Source organism: Macrotis lagotis, chromosome 4 (assembly GCF_037893015.1).
Source record: "Macrotis lagotis isolate mMagLag1 chromosome 4, bilby.v1.9.chrom.fasta, whole genome shotgun sequence".
Classification (NCBI taxonomy): domain Eukaryota; kingdom Metazoa; phylum Chordata; class Mammalia; order Peramelemorphia; family Peramelidae; genus Macrotis; species Macrotis lagotis.
This window is the reverse complement of record NC_133661.1, coordinates 25,294,805-25,317,848: the sequence shown is the minus strand read 5'-3', so window position 1 is coordinate 25,317,848 and position 23,044 is coordinate 25,294,805. Positions and strand designations below refer to the sequence as shown.

At 36.2% G+C, this 23,044-nt stretch overlaps 1 long non-coding RNA gene across 3 annotated transcripts in view; it reads right to left on the bottom strand.

Moving 5' to 3' along the window:
• LOC141523003 (uncharacterized) overlaps positions 1-23,044 on the bottom strand; it is a 228,158-nt gene that overhangs the window by 196,493 nt on the left and 8,621 nt on the right. For all 3 annotated transcript variants that reach the window (XR_012478302.1, XR_012478300.1, XR_012478301.1), the window contains exon 2: positions 16,050-16,139. This is a non-coding gene — a long non-coding RNA (uncharacterized LOC141523003). The remainder of the gene's footprint in view (positions 1-16,049; positions 16,140-23,044) is intronic.

Here is a 23,044-nt window from a genome sequence, read left to right as displayed (position 1 = left end):
GAAGTCATTTCAGTCCTAAATATGTATGCACCCAATGGGACAGCATTCAAATGCTTAGAGGAGAAGTTGAAAGAGTTACAGAAAGACATAGATAGCAAAATTCTACTAGTGGGAGACTTCAACCTCCTGCTCTCAGATTTAGATAAATCTAATCATAAAATAAACAAGGAGGTAAATAGATTGTTAGAAAACCTATATATGATAGATTTATAGAGGGAATTGAATGGCGATAGAAAGGAATATACTTTCTTTTCTGTAATGGAAAAATTGACCATGCACTAGGGCATAAAAACCTAATGATCAGATGCAGAAAGGTAGAAATAGTGAATACATCTTTAACAGATCATAATGCAAAAAAAAATTATATGCAATATTGGGACAGAGGGATATAGACCCAAAACTAATTGGAAACTGAATAACCTCATTTTAAAGAATGAGTGGATCAAACAACAAATTATAGAAAGAATTAATTATTTCAACCTAGATAATGACAAAAAATGAAAGAACATACCAAAACCTATGGGATATACTCAAGGCAGCAGGGAATATATTATATCTTTAAATGCTTACATGCATAAATTAGAGAAAGAAGAAATCAATGAATTAAATATGCAACTAAAAAATTAAAAAGCAAATTAAAAACCCCCAATTAAATACCAAATTAGAAATTCTAAAAATTGAAAGAGAAACTGATAGAATGAAAAGCAAGAAAACAATAGAACTAATAAATAAAACCAATAGTTGCTTTTATGAGAAAACCAACAAAATTGATAAACCTTTGGTCAATTTGGTTTAAAGAAAGAAAGAAAGAAGAAAATTAAATTGCTAGTATCATAAATGAAAAAGGTGAACTCACTACAAATGAGGAGGAAAATAAAGTATTAATTCTGAATTATTTTGCCCAACTCTATACTAATAAATTTGACAATCTAAGTGAAATGGACATTTACAACAATATAAGTTGCCTAGATTAAATGAAAAGGACATTGAAAACCTAAATAACCCTATCTCAGAAAAAGAAATTCAAGAAGGCATTATAGAATTCCCCAAGAATAAATCTCCAGGGCCTGATGGATTCACAATTGAATTTTACCAAACATTTAAGGAACAATTGGTTCCAATTCTATATAAACTCTTTGGAAAAATAGATGAAGACAGAACTCTCCCTAACACTTTCTATGACACTAATATGGTGCTGATACCTAAACCAGGAAGAGTTAAAACAGAGAAAGAAAATTACAGACCTATCTTCCTGATGAAAATAGATGCAAAAATCTTAAATAAAATCTTAGCAAAGCGAGATTACAACAAATTATCACTGGAACAATACACAATGACCAAGTAGGATTTATGACAGGAATGTAGTATTGGTTCAATATTAGGAAAACTGTCTGAATAATTAATTATATCAATAACAATGAATAATTAATTATATCAATAACAAACCTATCAGAAATCACATGATTATATCAATAGATGCTGAAAAAGGTTTTGACAAAATACAGCACCCATTCCTACTAAAAACACTAGAAAATGTAGGAATAAATGGATTATTCCTTAGAATAAAAAACAGTATTTATCCAAAACCATCAACAAGCATTATATTCAATGGGGATAGGCTAGAGGCATTCCCAATAACATCAGGGGTGAAATGAGGATGTCTATTATCACCACTACTATTCAATATCGTATTAGAAATATTAGCTTCAGCAATAAGAGAAAAAAAAATTAAAGGAATTAGAATTGAGAAGGAAGAGACAAAATTCTCATTCTTTGCAGATGACATGAGTATACCTAGTATACCTAGAGAATCCCAAAAAAGCATCTAAAAAACTACTAGAAGTAATTAGCCACTTTAGCAAAGTTGCAGGATATAAAATAAACTCTCATAAACCCACAACATTCCTATATATGATTAACAAGATATAGCAGAAAGAGCTAGAAAGAGAAATCCCATTTAAAGTAACTTAAGACAATATAAAATAGGCAGACTCAGAAACTTTTTGAAAGCAATTACAACACACTTCTCATACAAAGCAAATCAGATTTAAACAACTAGACAAATATCAACTGCTCATGGATAGGCCAAGCTAATATAATAAAATCACAATTCTACCAAAACTAAATTACTTGTTTAGTGCCCTACCAATCAAAATTCCAAAAAATTACTTTAATGTTAGAAAAGTTGTAAGCAAATTCATGTGGAGAAATAAAAAGTCAATGATTTCCAGGGACTTGATGAACAAAGTACAAAAGAAGGGGGCTTAGCCTTACCAGATCTAAAAATTATATTATAAAGCATCAGTCATCAAAACTCTCTTGTATTGGCTAAGAAATAGAATGGTGGATTAGTGGAATAGACTAGGTGCAATAGCACGAAATGATTATAGTAATCTGCTGTTTGATAAACCCAAAGAGTCCAGCTATTGGGATAAAAATTCTCTCTTTGATAAAAACTGCTGGGAAAATTAGAAGTTAGTATGGAAGAAATGTAGATTAGACCAACACCTCACACCCTGTGCCAGGATAAGATCAAAATGGATACAGGATTTGGACATAAAAAACAATATTAAAAGCAAACTAGAAGATTAAGGAGTAGTTTACTTGTCAGATCTATGGAAAGGGAAACAGTTTATGACCAAGGTAGAGATGGAGAACATCATTAAAAACAAACTAGATAATTTTGATTATATTAAATTAAAAAGCTTTTTCACTGGAGCCAAGATGAAAAGAAAAGTAGTAAATTGGGAAACAATTTTTATAGCTAGTATTTCTGACTAAGGACTCATTTCTAAAATATACAGAGAACTGAGTCAAATTTTCAAAAAAACAAGCCATTCCCCAATTGACAAATGGTCAAAGAATATGCAAAGGCAATTTACAGATGAGGAAATCAAAGCGATCCATAGTCATATGCAAAATTGCTCTAAATCATTACTAATTAGAGAAATTAGAGAAATGCAAATTAAAGCATCTCTGAGGTACCACCTCACATCTCTCAGATTGGCCAATATGACCAGAAAAGACAATGATCAATGTTGGAAGGGATGTAGAAATCTGGGACACATACATTGATGGTGGAGCTGTGAACTCATCCAACCTTTCTGGAGAGCAATTTGGAATTGTGCCCAATGGTAACAAAAATGTGCATACCCTTCTATCCAGTCATACCACTATTGGGTCTATATCCTGATGAGATTATGAAAAAGGGTAAAAACATCACTTGTACAAAAATACTCATAGCAGTCCTGTTTGTGGTGGCAAAGAATTGGAAATTAAGTGAATGTCTTTCCATTGGCTTAGCAAAATGTGGTATACATATATATATATATATATATATATATATATATATATATATATATATATATATGTTATGGAACACTATTGTTCTATTAGAAACCAGGAAGGATGGGAATTCAAGGAAGCCTGGAGTGATTTGCATGAACTAATGCTGAGAGAGATGAGCAGAACCATAAGAACATTGTATACCTGAACAGAAACATGAGGATGATGATCAACCTTGATGGACTTGCTCATCTCATCAATGTAATAATCAGACAATTTGGGGCTATGTACAATGGAGAATACAATCTGTTTCTAGAGAAAGAATAGTGAAGTTTAAACAAAGACCAGAGAACTTTAATTTAATTAATTAATTTAATTAATCTAACCTTTAATTTAAAAAAATATCTTATTATGCAATTTTACTATCTCTTATGCCTTATTTTTTTTCCCTTAAGGATTTGATTTCTCTGTCATCACATTCAACTTAGATCAATGTATACCATGGAAACATTGTAAAGACTAACAGACTGCCTTCTGGGGGGGGGAAGGAAGATTGGGGGGAAATTGTAAAACTGAAAATAAATAAAATCTTTCTAAAATGAAAAAAGTTTAAAACATATAATATGCACAAATGAGTATTGATAGAAAAAAATTTAACAGCAATAATAGAAATCCTGCTATACTCTTTTGATATATACTCTCTCTTGACTTATGGTGTAGTTTTTAGGACTGGTAAATAATACCAATGCCTTCTTGAAAGAGCATGGACTTTCCTAATTTCGCTACCATATCAAGATATTTGTAATCCTAGAAGCTCATTCCAACCTTGCAATTCACAAATTCTAAATTCACTCTGTCCCTGCAGCTTCTCCCTCTGACTGGACAGCTCCTCACAGAACCACCATTTTAATAAGAGCTTCCAGGTCAGACACATTTTTATTCTTTTTCAGGATGCACCCTAGACTTTCTCTATTATGCCTCTAATCAATTAATTTTCCACCTTTTGAAATTATTTTTGATGTCTTGTCTTCCCTGTATTTGCATTCTCCACACTTAGCACAATGTAAGCGCTTAATAAATGATTGCTGAATTAAATTTGACTATGATCTAAGCATGATATTGGCCCACAGGAGTTAGTGTCCAAAACTTAAAATATGCCACACAGACCACCAGACTTTATCTAAATCTACTTCATTTTTTTATGTCATAATCTGACTAATGGAAGACCAATATATGAAAATCATTAGGTAAATACTGGGGCAAAGACCCTCTCCCCCAATAGAAAGTGGATCTGAGCAAACACATCAAATGTCCAGGCGAATTCAGCAGGCAGTGTCAGGAACAGGGGGAAGGTCAACCCCTGAGGTCCACTCCTTTGTCCCCATATTCATACTCCACCAATGAGCAACAAGGTTAAGAGAGTCAAAGTCATTGTTGGTATGAAATCACCATGGTGGTAACTCTCCACACTTTCCTAAAGCCTCCACTCTCAATCTAAAAGTAATAGTTGTCATAACAGCAAATTAGCATTCTGATATTCTTCGAAGATGTCACTTTTTATCTACCCTTTGCTGACTAAACTAACAATCTGACTCCTTCCTAGTTCCTCTAAATATCCTTCAAAGAACTGTCATTAATTGCTACCCTATCCAACCAAATTCACAGTGCCAAATGTCAAAAGGGAATTTTTCTGTGAAAGCTTCAGTACCATTGTCTCTCTCCCTCCTCGCTATAAGATTTGGAATATCAAAATCCAAGGCATTAAGCCCAGAAGGTCAGCACTTGATCCATAGACATTATATAGAAAATGCCATATAAGCTAACTATGACCACTTCCACTTGTCTTCTCAAAACATGGCCTTTTTATGGAGTTTGAAAATATTCCCCAACTCCATTTGGAATACACTATGCCCCAAATAGGGGACGACTGGAAAATATGACCATTGTTCACCAACTCCAATAAGATGTTATCTCAAAATGATTACAAGTCAAGCGACTTAAATGGCCCAGTCAGGATTTGGGTTCAGACATCTTACCTCTGAGGGAATCCCACCATAAATGGCTGGATCTAATAACCTTAATTGGTTCAGTTCACCCAGGCCTACCTGCAGGACTCTATAAGTGGCCTGAACCTAGGAATTCAATTCCTTCTTCTCCAACGTTGACTTTATTCAAACTAACCAAATAATTCAGTCACCTCCAACTGGTGCAGTTCAACCAAATGCTTCTAGTGTGGCATCTCTAATCTCAGCATCCTACTATGGCATCACACAGTTTTGGGATCTTGCAATTTATTAGAGTAACCATTAGCTAATCACAGTTCTTTCCCTAACCACAATGCAAAGATATCCAAGATTTGGGAAGTTTTTGATGTTGTAGACCTAGAACAATGGAAGTTGACAAACGTGTTACTCAGAAATACCAAACACATAAAAATTGATAGTTGACTCTATACATTTACTGATAGTGCACTCTGGCTCTTCTAAAATATTCTGAAATTTTTCTTCATTATATCTTTAATTCTCTTTTTCTTCCTATAGCTTTCTTTGGGTCCTTCTGACTATCTTTGACTAAATATGTCTATGTCCTTTTCTCTTTATCTCTATGTCTCTACCTCTCTGTTTCTACTTCTGTCTCTGTCTTATTATCTGTCTCTTTGCCTTTTCTTCCTCCTTCTCCAGTTCTTCCATTGTGGGTAATTTGTCCTCCCTCAATAGTTGTCTTCAAACAACAATTGGATTCTGACTTGGCAGTTAGGGTGAAGAAGGATTTGACTTAATGTACCCATTGGACTGGACAGTTTCTATAGCTTTTTCCTGACCGTGAAATTCTGTCATTCTAATCTTTTTGCTTCCTTCCTTTCCAATTACGGCAGACCTCAGGCCTGTTATCCTGTTTGTTGTTGTAGTTCAATTGTTTTAGTCATGTCTCTTGACTCTGTCTAAACTCATTTTAAGATTTTCTTGGCAAAAAAAAAATGGAATGGTTTGTCAATTTTTTCTCTAGATCATTTGACAGAAACTGAGGGTAATCAGAATTAAGTAACTTGCTTTGAGTTAATATCTGAGGCCAGATTTGAACTCAGGAAAATGAGTCTCCCTAATTCCAAGCCCAGCATTGTATCCACTATAATGTCACCTAGCTCTTACCCTGTTATCCACCCAATAATAACATCATCAATGGAGTTTTATATTCTAGAGGCTACTTTTGTGACCCCAAACCTCTTTCAACCCCATATCAGAACTCCATATGATCTCAGAGGCATTTCTGAGTTTGGGGCCTTTTGACTATTATAGAATCACAGATTTAGAGGTGAGACAATAGATATCAAACTTTGTACAAGATCCCACAGGTGGTAAGATGCAGAGCCAAAATCTGAACCCAGAAATTTTGAACCCAAATGTAAAAAGACCCCATCCAACTATTGAAAAGATGTTATTCTTTGTGATTGTAGTATCAAAGCTCAACAGCCCTCACAGGCCATCCTAAAAGAAGGCCACCTGAAAGTAAAATGGGCCACTGTGAGGAGTGGTGAAATCTGCTTCAAGTAGAGAAAGATGAGTATTTGTCAGATATATTCTTATGAGGATGTGAGATCACTTACACCTCAGATTCTGTGATCTTGTCCAACTCCTGCATCTTACAAAGAAGGGGACCGAAGCACAGAGAAGCAAAGTTATTTGCCAAAGTCATACAGATAGCAACTACCACCACCTTCCCCAAGTTTCAACCTATGTCCTTTAATTCCAAAGCCATACTTTTCACCACATACACACACACACTGCCTTTCCATCCTTGTAAATGTTAAACCCCATTGATCACAAAGTTTACTTCCATTCTGTGTTAACATTCAGTCCCTTTTCTGCCATAGTGTGGCCTTTTTTGAGGATGTCACTGTGTTGTTATACTCTTGTTTTCTTTCCCCCTTTTTTCTGTACCTTTTGATTTTCCATTTTGGTTTTCTTGTGCCCTTTGAACATCTCTTTGATAAAATGCCATCTTTCCTCCTTCACAAAACAGCCTCTATAGCGACCTTTTCTGTACCCTTTAAGTCCCCCATCTTACGGCAACCGTCCTCCATTTTTTTGTCTGCTGTCTTAATTCTCTGACATAGCTTTCTAGCCTCATATTTGATTATTTGATTTGTTTTCTTCTACAGGAGGAATGAATAACTTTGAGAATCTCTGTTGGGCTCCCTGTGGTCTGTGCCTGATTATTTTAGCAGATCTAAAGGTTCTATATCAATCTTTAAAAAGTCCCTCAATCAACCTGATGAAATGGAAATGAAAAGCCATTGGATGAACACAATTGACTCATCTGATGACTGAAGGATCTGCCAAGCCTATATTGCCTTTCAGAAAGAAAGACTATTCTAAGAGAGCATCAAGAGAGTCAGCTAAGTAGAAAGAAGTCAGTTCTTGAGGATCTGCTCCTGATGTCTTCTCTTGTGAGATAATCATTGTAAAATGTTCACTTAGCACAATGCATGGGTCATCATAAATACTATATAAACTGTTAGCTCCTTTTTATTATCATTATCCTCATCTTCATTATCATGAGGTAGAGTAAAGCTAGGGAGAGATTATCCTCCAATCCTCCTTCCACCTCCCCCCCCCAACACTTTTGACAAAGGTATTTTGCAACATGGGTACACATCAGTCCCATAGAGCATGGTTCAACTTCAGAGTACAATTGAGTGGTTGAGAGGAGGGCAAACCAAAACCTAGGGGCAAGACCCTGTTGCTAAGGAGGTTGGAGACAGGAGGACTAAGACTCTACAGAAGTAGAATAAGGGGGTTTTCCACAGATCTCAGAGTTCTTTCAAAGAAAATAAAAACATAATTACAATAAGCATCCTGGGAGAGGATTTCAGCAGATTTAGAGTTATAAGGAAGAATATAAGGAATCAGTGAATCAGTCTCCATTGGAGAATTTGAGACCAAGGTCAGTGGGAGTAGAAGGAGGCAATCCATGACTTTACAACATCAAAAGAATGAGGCAATGCCCTTCACACTACCTCTATTCCCTATTCCTGTGTCTCCTCTGTCTTGGTGAATTCATGTCATTGGCACTTCTATGCATGCCCATGTTCATGTGTGAAATTTTTTTTTCTTACTATTCTTATTATACTATTTCAGTAAATGTCTCAGAGTTGTTGTGAGGATTAAAAGAGAAAAATATTTGTAAAGCACTTAGGACATTGCCCAGTATACAGAATACACATTCACTTTCTTCCTTTTTTTTCTTCTTTTCTTCATTTGAACTACTTGTGTCCTGTGGCCACCTACCTAGAGACAAGGTAAGAATGTTAGTGTAACTAGGGAGCTCTTGTTTTAGGAGTGTGGACCCAGGGAAACTGGGAAAATCATCCCCAGAAGGAACCCAAACTATGAGTTTAAGAAGAGCTGGATAGCCCAAGAAATGGAAGGAATCTATTCTTTTAATTTTCTTCCTTTCAATAACTGGTACTATGTATTTATAATATCTCTTTTCTGGGATTATGAATATGTCTGAGGTTCTTCATTTCTGCCTGTTGGATTATTGTCTATTTGCCCAAATAAATTCAACAATTTCATTCCAAAATTGAGAAGAAAAACAAATCTCCTTTTCCTTATAACTTCTCTATTATTTGTTCACTCCTCATTTCCTCCAACCTCTCTTTTATGGCAAATCATGAAAGTAAACTGAATATAAAGGAGCTACTGAAGATGCTTTAAAGAAACTACAGTATATAAAAGTAAGAGATATCCAAGCATCAGAGACTCCTGCTAGGCTCTAGATTTCATTAAAACAGAACTATTCAATTCTTCATGAACCTGATCAGCAACAGTGAAAGTTGCAGATGGGGATATGTGCTAATAGTGATCCATGAGAAAGAAAAGTCAGCGCTTCAAGATCAGGTTTTAAAGTGTCAGAGCTGACCTCTGAAGGAAAAATGGTGACATAGTCAAAAGTTGTCTTTGGTGTCCATCAACCACAAGGAAAAGCAATGGCTTGGATCTGACAACACCTCAAACCGGCTTCTCCCTGGGTATTTCTCTCCTTGAGTCTTCTCCTCACATGGAATGGACACCATGAGAAGATTAGACCTGTGCTAAATTCAATTAAAATGCATGAATGTATGCAATCAAATACATATTAGCCAAACTTTACAGATATAAAGAAGACAGGAAACAGTCCTTGAACTCAAAAAGTTTATGTTTTAGAACGCCCAGTGTCCTTTCCTAAGGCAACACTATAAAATCTAGCATTAATTAATATCTACTGTGTATAGGCATGTTAACAAATATTAGATCATTTATCCTCATAACAAAGTTGGGAGATGTTATTCTTGTTATTTTTTTAAGAACAGGTGAGGAAACTGTAAGAGCTAGAGAGCTAGAGAAGAAAGCAATTCAGTATATTTTCTAGGAAAACCCCAAATGGCATCATGAAGAGTCAGATATCACTGAGAAAGAACTAAAATGAACAGCTGAGGAAATGGAGACAACAGAAGTTTAGTGATTTGTTCAGGCTTGCACATACATTGAGGTTGCATATAAATTCAAGTCTTCCTGAATCCAGGACTAGGGGTCTTTCGGTTGTATCACCTACCTGCCTCTGCACCAAGATCTCCATGTTGGAGATCATATCTAAGCCATCCTGTCCAATCAAAAATTAGATTATCATCCCTGTTTCAGATTTCATCAGCACTTACTAGGTGACTAAACTTCCACCTGACAACCCAGATATCCAGAATTAAAACCTGATAATAGATTAAAATATTATCTCTTCCAGAGAACACATTTGTCCTTCATTTGAGGCCTTCCAGGCCTAGCTCAAAGTGGATAATTATAGAAATATCAGGTAACAGAATAGGTTAGTGGGGCAAGACGCTATCAAAACAAGTTCAGATTGGGTTCTAAGGAGGCAATAGTCCAACCAGGAATTTGGGGTTGCTCTTTATTGATTCCCACCTCTCTGGTGTTAGAGAAAAAGGAGGTGGGACCCATCTCTACAAATACCAATTGGTACCCTTGGGACAATGTCAGTAGTATTGTCTGAGCCTACTAAAGGGAGCAGGTTTATGCATTGGTGATTATACTTTCTCATGTAAATATTTCTGTGCAAAAGTTAATCAGCTTGTTAGGGGCTAAACAGAACTGGAGTGCAGGGAATGCCCCCACATACAAATGGGGAAACATTATTGGTGATGGTTAAAGCCATTTGCAAAGAATCTTTATAAACCTCCCAGTTTCCTTAAGGGTATCAGAGAATCCTGGGGGGATTGACCTTCGGAAAATGGGAGCTAATGAAACAAAATCTGGCTTAGTTAATATCACTACAGGAATTGTCTGAGGTGATTTTTTTTAATTTTATGTGTTTTTTATTTATGAAATAAAAGAAGCATTTCTAGACTTTGGGTACTTTCACCTCACAATGTTGTATCTACCACACTGCATGGAAATCAGATATTTGTGATCTCATTTTATCTAGGACTTTGCAGATTGCCAAATATACTGAAAAATGTGATTCTGACGAGAATCTTCCTCCCACTTGAAAAGTGAGATCAAGGGGAGAATTCATGGTTGATGGGTATTTTAAAGGATCCTTTTGGCAGAGTTGCAATTAAGGACATTTTAACTGGAACTTAAAACAGTTTTTGTGAAATGAGATATCTCACTTTCCTCAGGAGACCTTTGCTAGTTCTCCCACCTTCTCCCCTCCATGGCTAGTACCTTCTAGTTAATCTGCATATATCTTATACATAATTATTTGCAATGTCGTATTATGAGCTTTTTGATGGCAGCAATGGTTTTGCCTTTCTCTACATCTACCCCAGTGCCTACCTAGCCCATAGTGAGCTCTTCATAAAGGTTGCTGGACAGACTGACTAAGACTACCTGACCTACAGGTGAAACTATATAAGTCCTTAGAAGTGGTGGTAGTACATATATTCTCATGTGGGTTGGGGGTGGGGCCTCTAGAAAATAAGATCACAGAGTTTGTGATCTAGGAACAGTGGCATCAAGGCAGCAATTGGGTACAGGAACAGCAACTGCCATCAGCACCTTCCTTTATCTCAGTTTCTTTCTTTGTCTCTTTTTGCTATTGTCAAGGATTTGCTTGACAATCAGACTTTGTTAAGTCTGAGAAGAGAAAACACCTCCTCTTCCACCATCCTCCCAAATAGTTGCACTCTGCAACACAATCCCATTTGTCCTATGCTTGTGGAACATGGAATTGCTGAGTTCCAAGTCTGCCAAGTTTGCCTAGCATACTTCCACCATCCCTCCCAATAGCTACACTCTGGAACACAATCCCATTTGTCCTATGCTTGTGTAACCTGGAATTGTTGAGGGTTCCAAGTTTGCCTAACATGCTGTCCTCTACCAGGTGGGTGGGGAGCCAATCCCTATGACATTGCAAACATTTGAAAGAAATTTTCTCTCAAATTAATCATCTTATTAATAAGTCTGGAACATCCATTAATGAAATAAGGTCAGTGATACTCTCAAATGCTAAAGACCCTCCATGGTGTTAGATTCACAGTTAGTATGGTCCTGATAAAGTTGCCATTCTTAAAGGTGGTAATCAAATCTGATTGGTTAACAATTAATGAGAAAAATGAATGCTACAATGAGAGTCTTGAGTAGATGACTCAGATCACTCAAATCTTGGTCAAAGACACATTAATTTCCAAATCACCTGTCTGACGAAGGGAGAAACAATATTTTTCCAGATCTGTCTGAGCAGGAATACTCCCATTAGCCCAAATTTGGAATTTCTTTTGCTATCTGTTAAGAGCTTGTCCTGGTTACATCTTTGAGATAGATTTTTTTTTTATCTTAGTTGATTTCTAAATGAAGAAGTAGAAAAAGAAGAAAACTCTCATCCCGATACAATACTTAGTTATTAAACACAAAGAGAAATAATCATTTCTCTCATGTCTATGGCTTTAAAACTGCTAAGACTAAGTAATTCATTGTCTTTTCTGGACTGTTTTTCTACCTCTTTTCTGACCACTCTTATCTCCTTCATCCAGAGGATAAAGCTACCATTTCATCAACTCCAGAACCATTGAAAGAGGAAAAGATTTGTCTTCTCCTGTTCCCTCTCTTTTTTCCCCCTAACTCAGAGAAATGAGCCTTAGGAGCATTTTTGTCTGATTTGTCCTATTTGTCCTTCTGTTTCAGATACTGGAGATGATCTTCATAGAACTGGGGAGTTCACGTTCTGGTGGTCTTGAAGCCAGGGTTACTGGTGGGATCTTGAGATTTATGGAAGTACTGAGAAGTTAAGTGCTTCAATTTGGGGTGGGAGATTTTGGACTTGAAACAGGGACCATGATCTCGAGAAATGAAGCTAAGCAATGAACCCAATCTTTTTCCCCTTCTTAGAGATGAAGATGATGCAGGGAAAAGGAAGACTACATAACCCACAGGTTGGAAGGAGTAGGTTTATATATTTGTGATTATACCTTCTCAAGCAAATATTTTTGTGGAAAAGCTAATCCATCCAGTGGATATAGCACTGGCCCTGGAGTCAAGAGGACCTGAATTCAAATCTGGACTCAGACACTGATTATTTAACTAAGAGACATTAGGCAAGTGACTTAACCCCTTTACTTACAAAAACAAACCAAAAAAGCTAATCAGACTGTGAATGGCTAAATGAATTGGAGTACAGGTCCCCCCCCACACACACACATGCATGGGGAAACACCATTGATGGAGGCTAAAGCCATCTGCAGAAAGCCTATAGATCCATCCCCAATTCCTTACAGACCCTAGGGAGAAAGGAATAAATTCAGATCAATATGATCTTCAAGAGGTGTAGGCTAGCTAAGGCAGTCTATGATATATTAGTTATATCTGAATTTTGGTGAGCTTAAAATTATACTTATGTTGGCAAAAACTGCTCTATCTATATCAAGGGATAATTTTTTTCTCCAAACTGCAAAACTACTTTGCATGCTTGCTATAAGCCACTTTCTGGCCTAATCTCTATGAACTAATAATCCTTTTTTAACAATCAAATAAGAAAAAAAATTTAAAAAAAACCTCCAGAATGATGATAATCTCACATTATTAGCAAACTCCTGGTTGAACCAGCAGGCAACTCTCTGAAGGGAGATCCAGTGCTAAGATGATTGCTTATAAATCACTAAAATGAGTGGTTCATAATTTCCACAGTGTTTGAGAGGTTTAAATTCTTAATTTGAGCTAATTCATTCAGTGATGGCACTTAAGAAAATGGAATCACAGCAAAGGGGCATTCATCAAATGCTAAGTAGATCAGAGGAAAAATTGCTAACAGGTCAACAGGAGTTATCTCAAAGTTTGACTGTCAAGCAAATCCTTGACAATGGCAAAAAAGAGACAAAGGAAGAAACTGAGATAAAGGAAGGTGTTGATGGACTAAGGATCAAGATAGAGAGAAGCATGCCTAAAGCTAATCACATGTAATACTGTGATACTCACAGGGCTATTTTAATAGGAACAAGGTTAATACCCAGCTAAAGATTAATTGCTATTTCCCTGGGAAATGTATTAAGGTTAGGGAAATGTGAATGTTAAGGGAGCAGGTACAGAGTTTGTTAGAAATTTATCATTACACAGTGATGGATGAAAACCTTCAGAAGTGAATAATAATATTTTAAAGTTGAGTATAGGTACATTAACTAGACTCCTGGTTGTTTTTGCAGAAAAACTACAGCTGATATTTCAGGGGAGGGTCTGCCTAAGGTATGCTAGAGATCAGCAGACTATTTCAGTCTGAGTTTCAAAGGTTTTCCTTATTATAGGAAAGTCATCATTGGTCCACAGTTAGGATCTAAGATTGGGAAGCTCAGGAATTCCAATTATTTATCTCTGCAAGAATTAAATTCATGGCATCATGAATTCATAGCTGAAAAGGATCTCAGAAGTTATGGAATTTGAGGGATTTTTTTTAATTTTCCAGATGGGGGAACCTAGGTCCAGAAAGGCAAAGAGATTTGTCAAGAATCACATCACTAATAATTATCTTAAAATAGAATTCAAACTCAAGTCTTCTTCAGATGCTATTCACTTTACCATCTAGCCTGACTATTTATTTGCTTATCTTTCATAATCATAATATTCTTTATTCAGTTTATCCAGAGCTAAATGGACTCTGATGGAATTGACTCATGCTAACTTATCTTATAAGAAACTGATAAAAAAAATTAAAATTAAAAAAAAATAAAGTGATATCAGCACTCAGGAAATGTCTCAAAACTTTTTTTTGGTGAACTTTGGGAGATTGCCAAAATCTACAGACCATTTCTTAGAATATTGCTTTATATGCATAAATTAAAATATGTAAAGAACAAAGGAAAACAAAGGTTAGGGAAAACACAGATTTATTTTTTTTCCCTATTTAGTTTCACAAACCCCTTGAAATCTATTTATGAATTTCAGGTAAAGTGTACCTACATTAAGAGGTTATATGAGGACATGTACACTAAAACACTTTTGGTTAAGCTTGATTTGGTCCAGTCATTCTGGAAAGCAATTTGGAACCATGTCCCCACAAATCACTAAACTATACTTACCCTTTGATCCATCAAAGCTGCTATTAGGTATTTACCCCACAAATAATATTAAATGGAAAAAATCCATCCATATAATATCATTTATAGCAACATTTTTTTTTTACTTGCAGGAAATAATTGAGAGAAAATGGGTGCCCATCATTTAAGGAATGACTAAACAAATCACGATATATGAATGTAATAGAACAATATTGTGTTATAAAAATAATGAATATGAAAAATCCAGGGAAACATGGTTCCCCATGGAAAGTTTTAAATTAGATATGATATTTAAAGGACTCATAGGGATCTGGATGAAGCACGGCCTTAATTTCAAAGGATAGATAGGTATTTCCCATATGATATTCAGAGAAGTTCTCAGACTGAGGAAGATGAAGCCACTGTCCTGGTAACATCACCTTCTAATTAGTTTATTATCACCCCTCTTAGGCATCATGTTCCTTTTAAGGCCAAGGGTAGCTCACCCAACCAGAGCAAGACCCACAAATGTCTTCTTTAAAAGTTGACACACAATAAAATAAACCATAGCAATATAATTTCCTTATTCCTCTTGTTTGAAATGCATTCAAGTGCTTTTGACTTCAATCTAGTCCAAGTCAAATGTTCCCAAAGCCTTCATCCACCATCAACCTTCCCCTTGACCCTCACATAACAAATTGTTTTATACCTTTTCCCTAAGGTACTTGTTAAATATTACCATACATTCGAGTTAACTGGGTATTTGATTCTCTAGTAACTGGCAAGCTCCCTGAGGACAGGGATGATGTTTTATATAAACTATAGATAATATTCTTCCAGTGTCTGACATAGCTCTCTTCTCTCAAATAGGTATGTGAACAAACAAATGAATGAATGAATTCTCCCCTGCTCTGGACTTCTCCAACACACTCAAGGTTATTTCTGCCTTGGACCTCACATCCTGTCAGTAACCCCTGGAAGCTCAATCCAACCCTGGATCTCCCATCTCTCAGGATCCTCTACCTCCAAAATCCCTCCCTTTCCTCTGATTGAATGGTGGACAGGGGACAGCTCTTAACAGTCTCTTCTTTTCTCACCTGCCTATATTCCTCTTTATGTGTTGTCTTCTCCCAAGAGATTTTAGGTTCTCTGGGGACAGGGACAGTTCTTTAAAGTATTCCCAGCAAATAGTACAGTTGGTGCATAGTATAACACTTAATAAATGTTTCTTGAGTGACCGATAGCTTACCTGCACTCAGATCATTTTCCTCCCATGATGCTCCATTCCAAAGCTCATTTCTCCCTGGAAATTCCATTGTTCATCTCCAAGAGCAGCATCCTAGTAAGTGAAAGTTCACACAGCTTAAGCTCTCATATCCATGGATATGCCCTGCAGACATGTTCCTGCCATCCCACCTGTATATATTTATGGGTAAGTGGCATCTTGGGCAGAATGCCAGATCAAACATCAAGAAGACCTAAGTTTGAGGTCTGCCACAGATATTTACTTTCTTGGAACCTCAGTTTTCAACAATCTGATGCAATGACACTACAAACTTGAGAATTTTACCAAGTAATACATTTTATAAAAATAGATTTGAATCCCCTTAGCAAAAGACAGTTCTAAAGACAGTCAAAAAATCATTCAGAAAAATAAAAGTAGAGAGTAGTCAACTTCAAGATAAAAGCAATAAGCACCCCAGTTATCCAAGGACTCAGCTGACAAACGTGTTCTCATTATACAAATGACCCATAATTGGCTCCCTGACCAATCCTCCTGGGGACAAACTTAAGCTCAACTTCTCCATACCTGGACTACACTTTCCTTGGTCACTCTGGTTCAGGCTAGAGTTCTGAGAGTTTGAGGAGCATCCTGACCTACATCAAGGTTGCTGTGAGGATCACAGCAAAGTTCTTTGAAGAAAATAGCCATAAATTTTGCTATTTATGATAATGATGATTTTTTTTATATTCTTTCCAGTCATGTTTTTCTCTAGCCTTTAAAGTTTGCTATATATTTTACAAATATTAATCTCAGGGGTGGCTAGGTGGCTCAGTGGATAAAGCACTGACCCTGGAGTCAGGAGTACCTGGGTTCAAATCCGGTCTCAGACACTTAATAATTACCTAGCCATATGGCCTTGGGCAAGCCGCTTAACCCCATTGCCTTGCAAAAACCTAAAAAAAAAAAACCAAATATTAACCTCACAGTAACCCTGTTAGGTAGGTGCTATATATTATTACCCTCATTTTACAAATGAGGAAACTGAGTCTGCAAGAAATTTAAGAATTCTTCAGGATATGGTTGATGATGTTTTTCCTTCATTTTTGAAGAAAGTCATGACATAATGAAGGTAATGCCACAGTATGCAAGTGAACTGGATTTAAGTGAGGGATACAGTACAAAAGGCTGTCTTACTTTCTACTCCAGAGCCATCTGAGTCCAGGGGCCAGATATGGATCAGGATGACTCTCTTGGAATGACATAATTACTGAATATCAGACTTAGACTTCCTAACGTCAAATAAAACACCCTACCCATGATATCCCTAAAAGATTAGTTCAAACATGGAAAGAGTGTGCACTTATATGTATTGGAGTGTAGATAGGAGTAGAGTTGAGGGTAAAAAGACCAGCAGTCCTAGCTCCTGAATTAGGCTTTGTAGAAAGGTTGGACATTGGACACTTCAAACTTTTACAAGTAGAGGGGAAAGTATGAGTCGGCAAAACTAATGAAGAAAGAACAATCTGGGTTCTATTAGGGGAACAATGAATAATGACATGAGCTATATAGAGCATAGGATTAAAGATTCATAGCTGGAAAGGACTTGAGAGGTCTCTTTATCCAAACCTCTCAATGAGCCAAAGAGAAACAGAGGTACAGACAGATTAAACAACTCAATCAAAGTGTCAAAAACAGGAATCAAACAGAGAACCTCAGTCTCCAGATCTAGCCTCTTTCCACTGTATCACTCTACCTATTCTGGAAAGGAACAATGACACATGGAACTGGAAAGCACCTATAAGCCACATCTTGGAGAATGATGAAAGAAAAGACAATTGACATTTATTCAGCTGGCAGAGGGAGCCACTGAAGTTTTGTTGAGAAAGTAGATTGAACTTCCAAAATATGAGTGTCCAGTCATTTTGTATAAGACACAGAGGAGAGAAAAGAGACTGAAAGAACACAACCCAAAATAATGTTAAGAGGTCAGGATGAAGACTTTCCACTCTTCCTCTTTCCTCATCCCTCTCCAGTTCCACATTATCCACTTCATTTCCCAAGGCCAAGAACTTTGTATACTAGAACACACAATAGTCCAACAAATGATTTAGAAGCAAGACAAAAGGGAAATGAATTGGGCTCCATTATAAGCAATAGTAGCCAGCTTATAAATTTATTTTATCTTGATCTTGGCAACCTTCAGACTACTTTCCTTCCAACTCTAATTCTATGACCCAATCATCCTTCTACCTTTCAAATGATTTCCTTGGCAAAAGGGAAAAACAAATCAGAAGTTGGAAAAAGAGAAACAAAATGAAAGGAGGATGGGTTTGATAGCAGCTTAGTCTATTCTTTGTTCTATGCATATATAAAGTGATTAAAATATCTTAAATTGGATGCTGAAGCTGGATCCCCCACACAGTACTCTTCAGACACTTACTTAATGAGTATTTTTATCATTGGCATGAGAATCTTGTTCGGGAAGGTCTTCCTTTTATCTCAGAGGATGTTTAGCCTGCATACAAATGGACCAATCAAGACAATCTAATTCATAATTTCCTCCACCCACCCCCTTGCCTGTCCACCCACCATCACCTTTGGGGATAGAATCGTGAATTTCCTCCCAATTTGGTTATACAATTTCACCATGAGACCATATAGTCTATATGAGTAATTACTGATCAGCCTGAAGAAGAGACACTAAAATATCACATCTTTATGCACTTTGATTTGGAAACATGAGCTGAATAAAAACTAGTTACCCTTTGTATCCCTCTAGGTATATCCAACTTCTAAAAGAAACTCAACTGAGCATGATATTTTTCTTCCATACAATGTTCAAATAGAAAACTTCCTTATAACTCGTCAAACCAAAATAGGATCCTTGATGATTAACTGCTCTAACAATTTCATTTTGCCTATGAAGATAACAAGACCAGAGAGGATAGATAAGGGCTACACAGGGAGGCAATGATAGAGTCAGATTTATAACCACAGCCTCCCAATTTAAATGAGGGAATCACAACTGGAGAGGCATCATGGCATTATGGTTAGAGGTTCAGACTGGAATCAGAATGACCTGGAAAAGTTGCCCCCAGCACATAAAAGTTACATGACGATGAGCAAGTACTGTGACCTGTCCATACCCTAGGCAATCCTCTGAGACTCTAAGCTATATAATAAAGTGGAAGATCAGCATCTGGAAAGGACATTGTTCCCCACATGGATAAAATCACAAGTATAAACTTTTTTTTTAGGTATTTTTTTTTTTGCAAGGCAAATAGGGTTAAGTGGCTTTCCCAAGGCCACACAGCTAGGTAATTATTAAGTGTCTGAGACAGGATTTGAACCCAGGTACTCCTGACTCCAAGGCCGGTGCTTTATCCACTATGCCACCTAGCCACCCCAAGTATAAACTTTCTACAGAAATTCTACCCCCAACCCAACTTGATTCCAATACTTTCCCTTTATTATCTCCCATTTCTTCTATATAGAGTTTACTTTTTATGTCAGGGTTTGCATGTTGGCTTTCCTCATTAGACTGTAAATTCCAACCTTTTTTGCATCTCCAAAATTGTAACACAGTGTCTGGGACATAGTACATATTGAATAAATATTGATTTATTGATTGATTGATTGATGAACTGTAATTTATGGGATGGAACTAGACCTGAGATTCCATTCATTTAGAGTTCTCTGGATAAGAAATTTCCCTCTACCATTGTGAATCTATACCTTCTCTGCAACTTAAGGTATTAAGGAATAACACTGAGGGATTATCTATTAAGGCTACAAGTATTTGGAAAATGTAGAATATGGACCCAAGTACCTCTGACTCCAGGAAGGAGTTTCTATCCTTTCTACATCCATAGATTTACAGTAAATTAAGAAGGGGCCGCATAATCCTTATAGTCAAGCTTTTTCCTTCTTAGAGAGAAGGAAACTGAAGCCCACAGATGCTAAATATTACAAAAGCGAGGAGCTGATGAGATAGTTACACAAGGAATAAATTGATGAGACAGGATTTAAAATCCTCTAATTCTAGTCATTTTTCCCCACTTTAGAGCACTGTCTCCCTGACTCTTAACTGTCACATATGTGTGTGTATACACAGATATATAGACATAGATATAGATAAAGATATCTAGATAGATGCAGATAGTTATAGATATATCAACCTTCTGATCACTATATCTAAATATATATATATATATATATATATATATATATATATATATGATATATAAAACACTGTGCATATATTCTCTCACTTCAGGATCTCAGAAACCTGGAAAAGGCAGATTCTATGGCTACATACTTGTTTTATAGAATAGAAAAGTAATGCTCAAAGAGTTTAAATGGTTTTATGCATGCTACTACAGATAGTAAGTGTCAGGCAAGACTGGAACCCATCTTACTGAAGCTAATTATGAGCATCTAACCCCTCTCTAGATCTTTGCATAGTTAGAATGCTTGGTCTTCTCAGACCATCTCTTAATTTCCCTGACTTCCAAATTCATCTATTCCAAGAGACCCTTTCCAGTCACCCAGCTGTTGATGCTTTCTTTCCTCTCTGAGGCTGCCTCCCATCTCCATAACTTGGTTGTTAACAGGTTGTCTCCACCATTGGGATGGGGACTCCTTTGATAGCTGGAATCATTCTGACTTTTGTTACCTGCAGGGCCTAACGTACAGTATCTGGCAGATATAAGCTCTTAATAAATACTTGTTGGTTTGACTTGATGAATCACTATGTCATGCTGTCCAAACAACTTTAAAGTATCTGCATTTCATGATATTTGGTCAACCTATTTTAGAGCAACAGATGGTTTGACCATGACAAAACACCCTAAAACTATTTATTGTTTGAGTAAAAACACTTTGGTCATATAATGGATTTATAGTCATTAATCCTCAAAAGCATGAATAATCAATTTGCATTTAATGATGTTCAATAAATACCTAATGGGAACCCCTCCACAGGGAATGCATTTCAGGGAAATTGATACTTGCAAACTCCACTCCAATTTCCAAATACTTCACTAAGGGCTGATTTCAGTCCTAGGTTCTCTAAAGCTATTCTGCCTCAGTGGTATAACCTCTATATGCATCATATGCTCATCATTTTAGAGTTATAAGGGATCTCTTAGGGCATCTATTCCAATCCATCTCATTTTCCAGATGAGAAACTTGATGCTAAGGAATGGTAAGAAGTTTACCCGAGGTCCCACAGGCAGAATATGCCAGAGGCAAGGTGTGAATCCTTGGATTCTAAATTCAATGTTCTTATTACTATATAGCAAGGCCAAAAATAGGGCTTGCATTGTCCCTCCATTAATTATTTCCTCTATGATTTGAATGAGTTACTTTTCCTCAGGTCAAAAGTGAGGATATTCAACAAGATCAAAATTCCTAAACTGTTGCCCATGAATTTCTTTTCTTTTTAAAAAATATTTGAATAAGAATATTTAAATAGAATTGGATTCTTTTATAATCCCATGAATTTTTGCATATATATATATATATATATATATATATATATATATATATACTTCTGAGAATGGCTCTACAGTTGCACAAACACACACACACACATACACATATACATATATGCACATACAGACTTACACAAATTAGGAGCCCTTCAACTCAGAACTCAAAGGTTCTTTTACAGCTTGAAAACCTATGAAACATACGTGATCATAAAGCTAAGACGTTTTGAAAACTTTAAATGATAACAGAATTGTAGAATAATTTTTATTAATAAACAAAATGAAAATCATTTTGTCTGTGTGTGAGAAAACAGGATTATTTCACAAAATAACTCTCTTGAGCCAGAGATATCCTCAGCTTCAGGGTCTCATAGTATAAAGGGAAACTGAGTTATCTCCAACGATTACAAGAACTAATCCAAGCATATAGCATCCAACTAGCCTGTGAGTAAAAACACTGGTATATAGCAAGTAGGAGTTCCACAGGATCATTTGTGTTCTAGATCAGCGGTATCAATCTGCAATAGAAATGGATCCCTATAGACTGCCTAGTGACTAAGAAAAACATAAATTAACATAATCTTTATGGTACTGTATTTTTAATTTGTTAAGAAAAATGTCAAAAATGCATTTAAATTCAGTTAGAACTTACTAGGGAGTTTTGCCATGAGTTTTATTATTTTGACCTGAGTGTTCAGGAATGCTAATGGGCATATGGTTGATAACTAATGAGATCATATACAAGGGAGATGATATCTAATCTTATCTAATCTCTTCCTAACTGAATTTTTTTCCTTACTGAATCCCCATAGGAAATGTGGTCTGCATCATACATTTTAGTATTTAATTATGCCTTAGATTAGTTCCTATGATTTCATGTGTTAATTTTTCTAATAAACTTATAAGCATCTTGAGAATAGAATCTGTGTCTTATTTGTCTTTTGGGTTTCCTAACTCAGAACTGAGTATACAACAAATGTTCAATAAATATTTCACATCCAAACTTTAGTTACAAATGTCCTAAGCCCACCCCGTTACGCAGATAAAAACCTGAGAAACAGAAAGAATGTGGCTTACTGAAAGCAAAGCCAGTTACATGGGCAGTCATAAAATCAAACTTGGAACTCAGGTCCATTACTCTTTTCTTTGATTGATTTAGTACAACCCTTCTTCTCATATATAGCAGTAATTTTATCCCAATGAGTCACCCCAGTGATGACCAACTGGTTTGCAAGTGAGGGGACTATTTCCAAATAGTCAGATATTATTTCCAACACCCCACACTGCCTCCCAGCATCATGAACTCAATAAATACTCCATGAATTTAACTATAGTTCATCTTTGGGAGCCCTCTCTGCAGATACAAAAATGATCTCCTAATTTATAAACCACTTGGGAACAAAAACAGGAAATAGCTCTAAAAGTCAATGCCAGTGTCACGAGTCCAAGATAAAAGATATAATGAGGCAAGACTTTGACATACATAATTTTAATCCTGTAATCATGCCTTTATTCCATAGAATAATA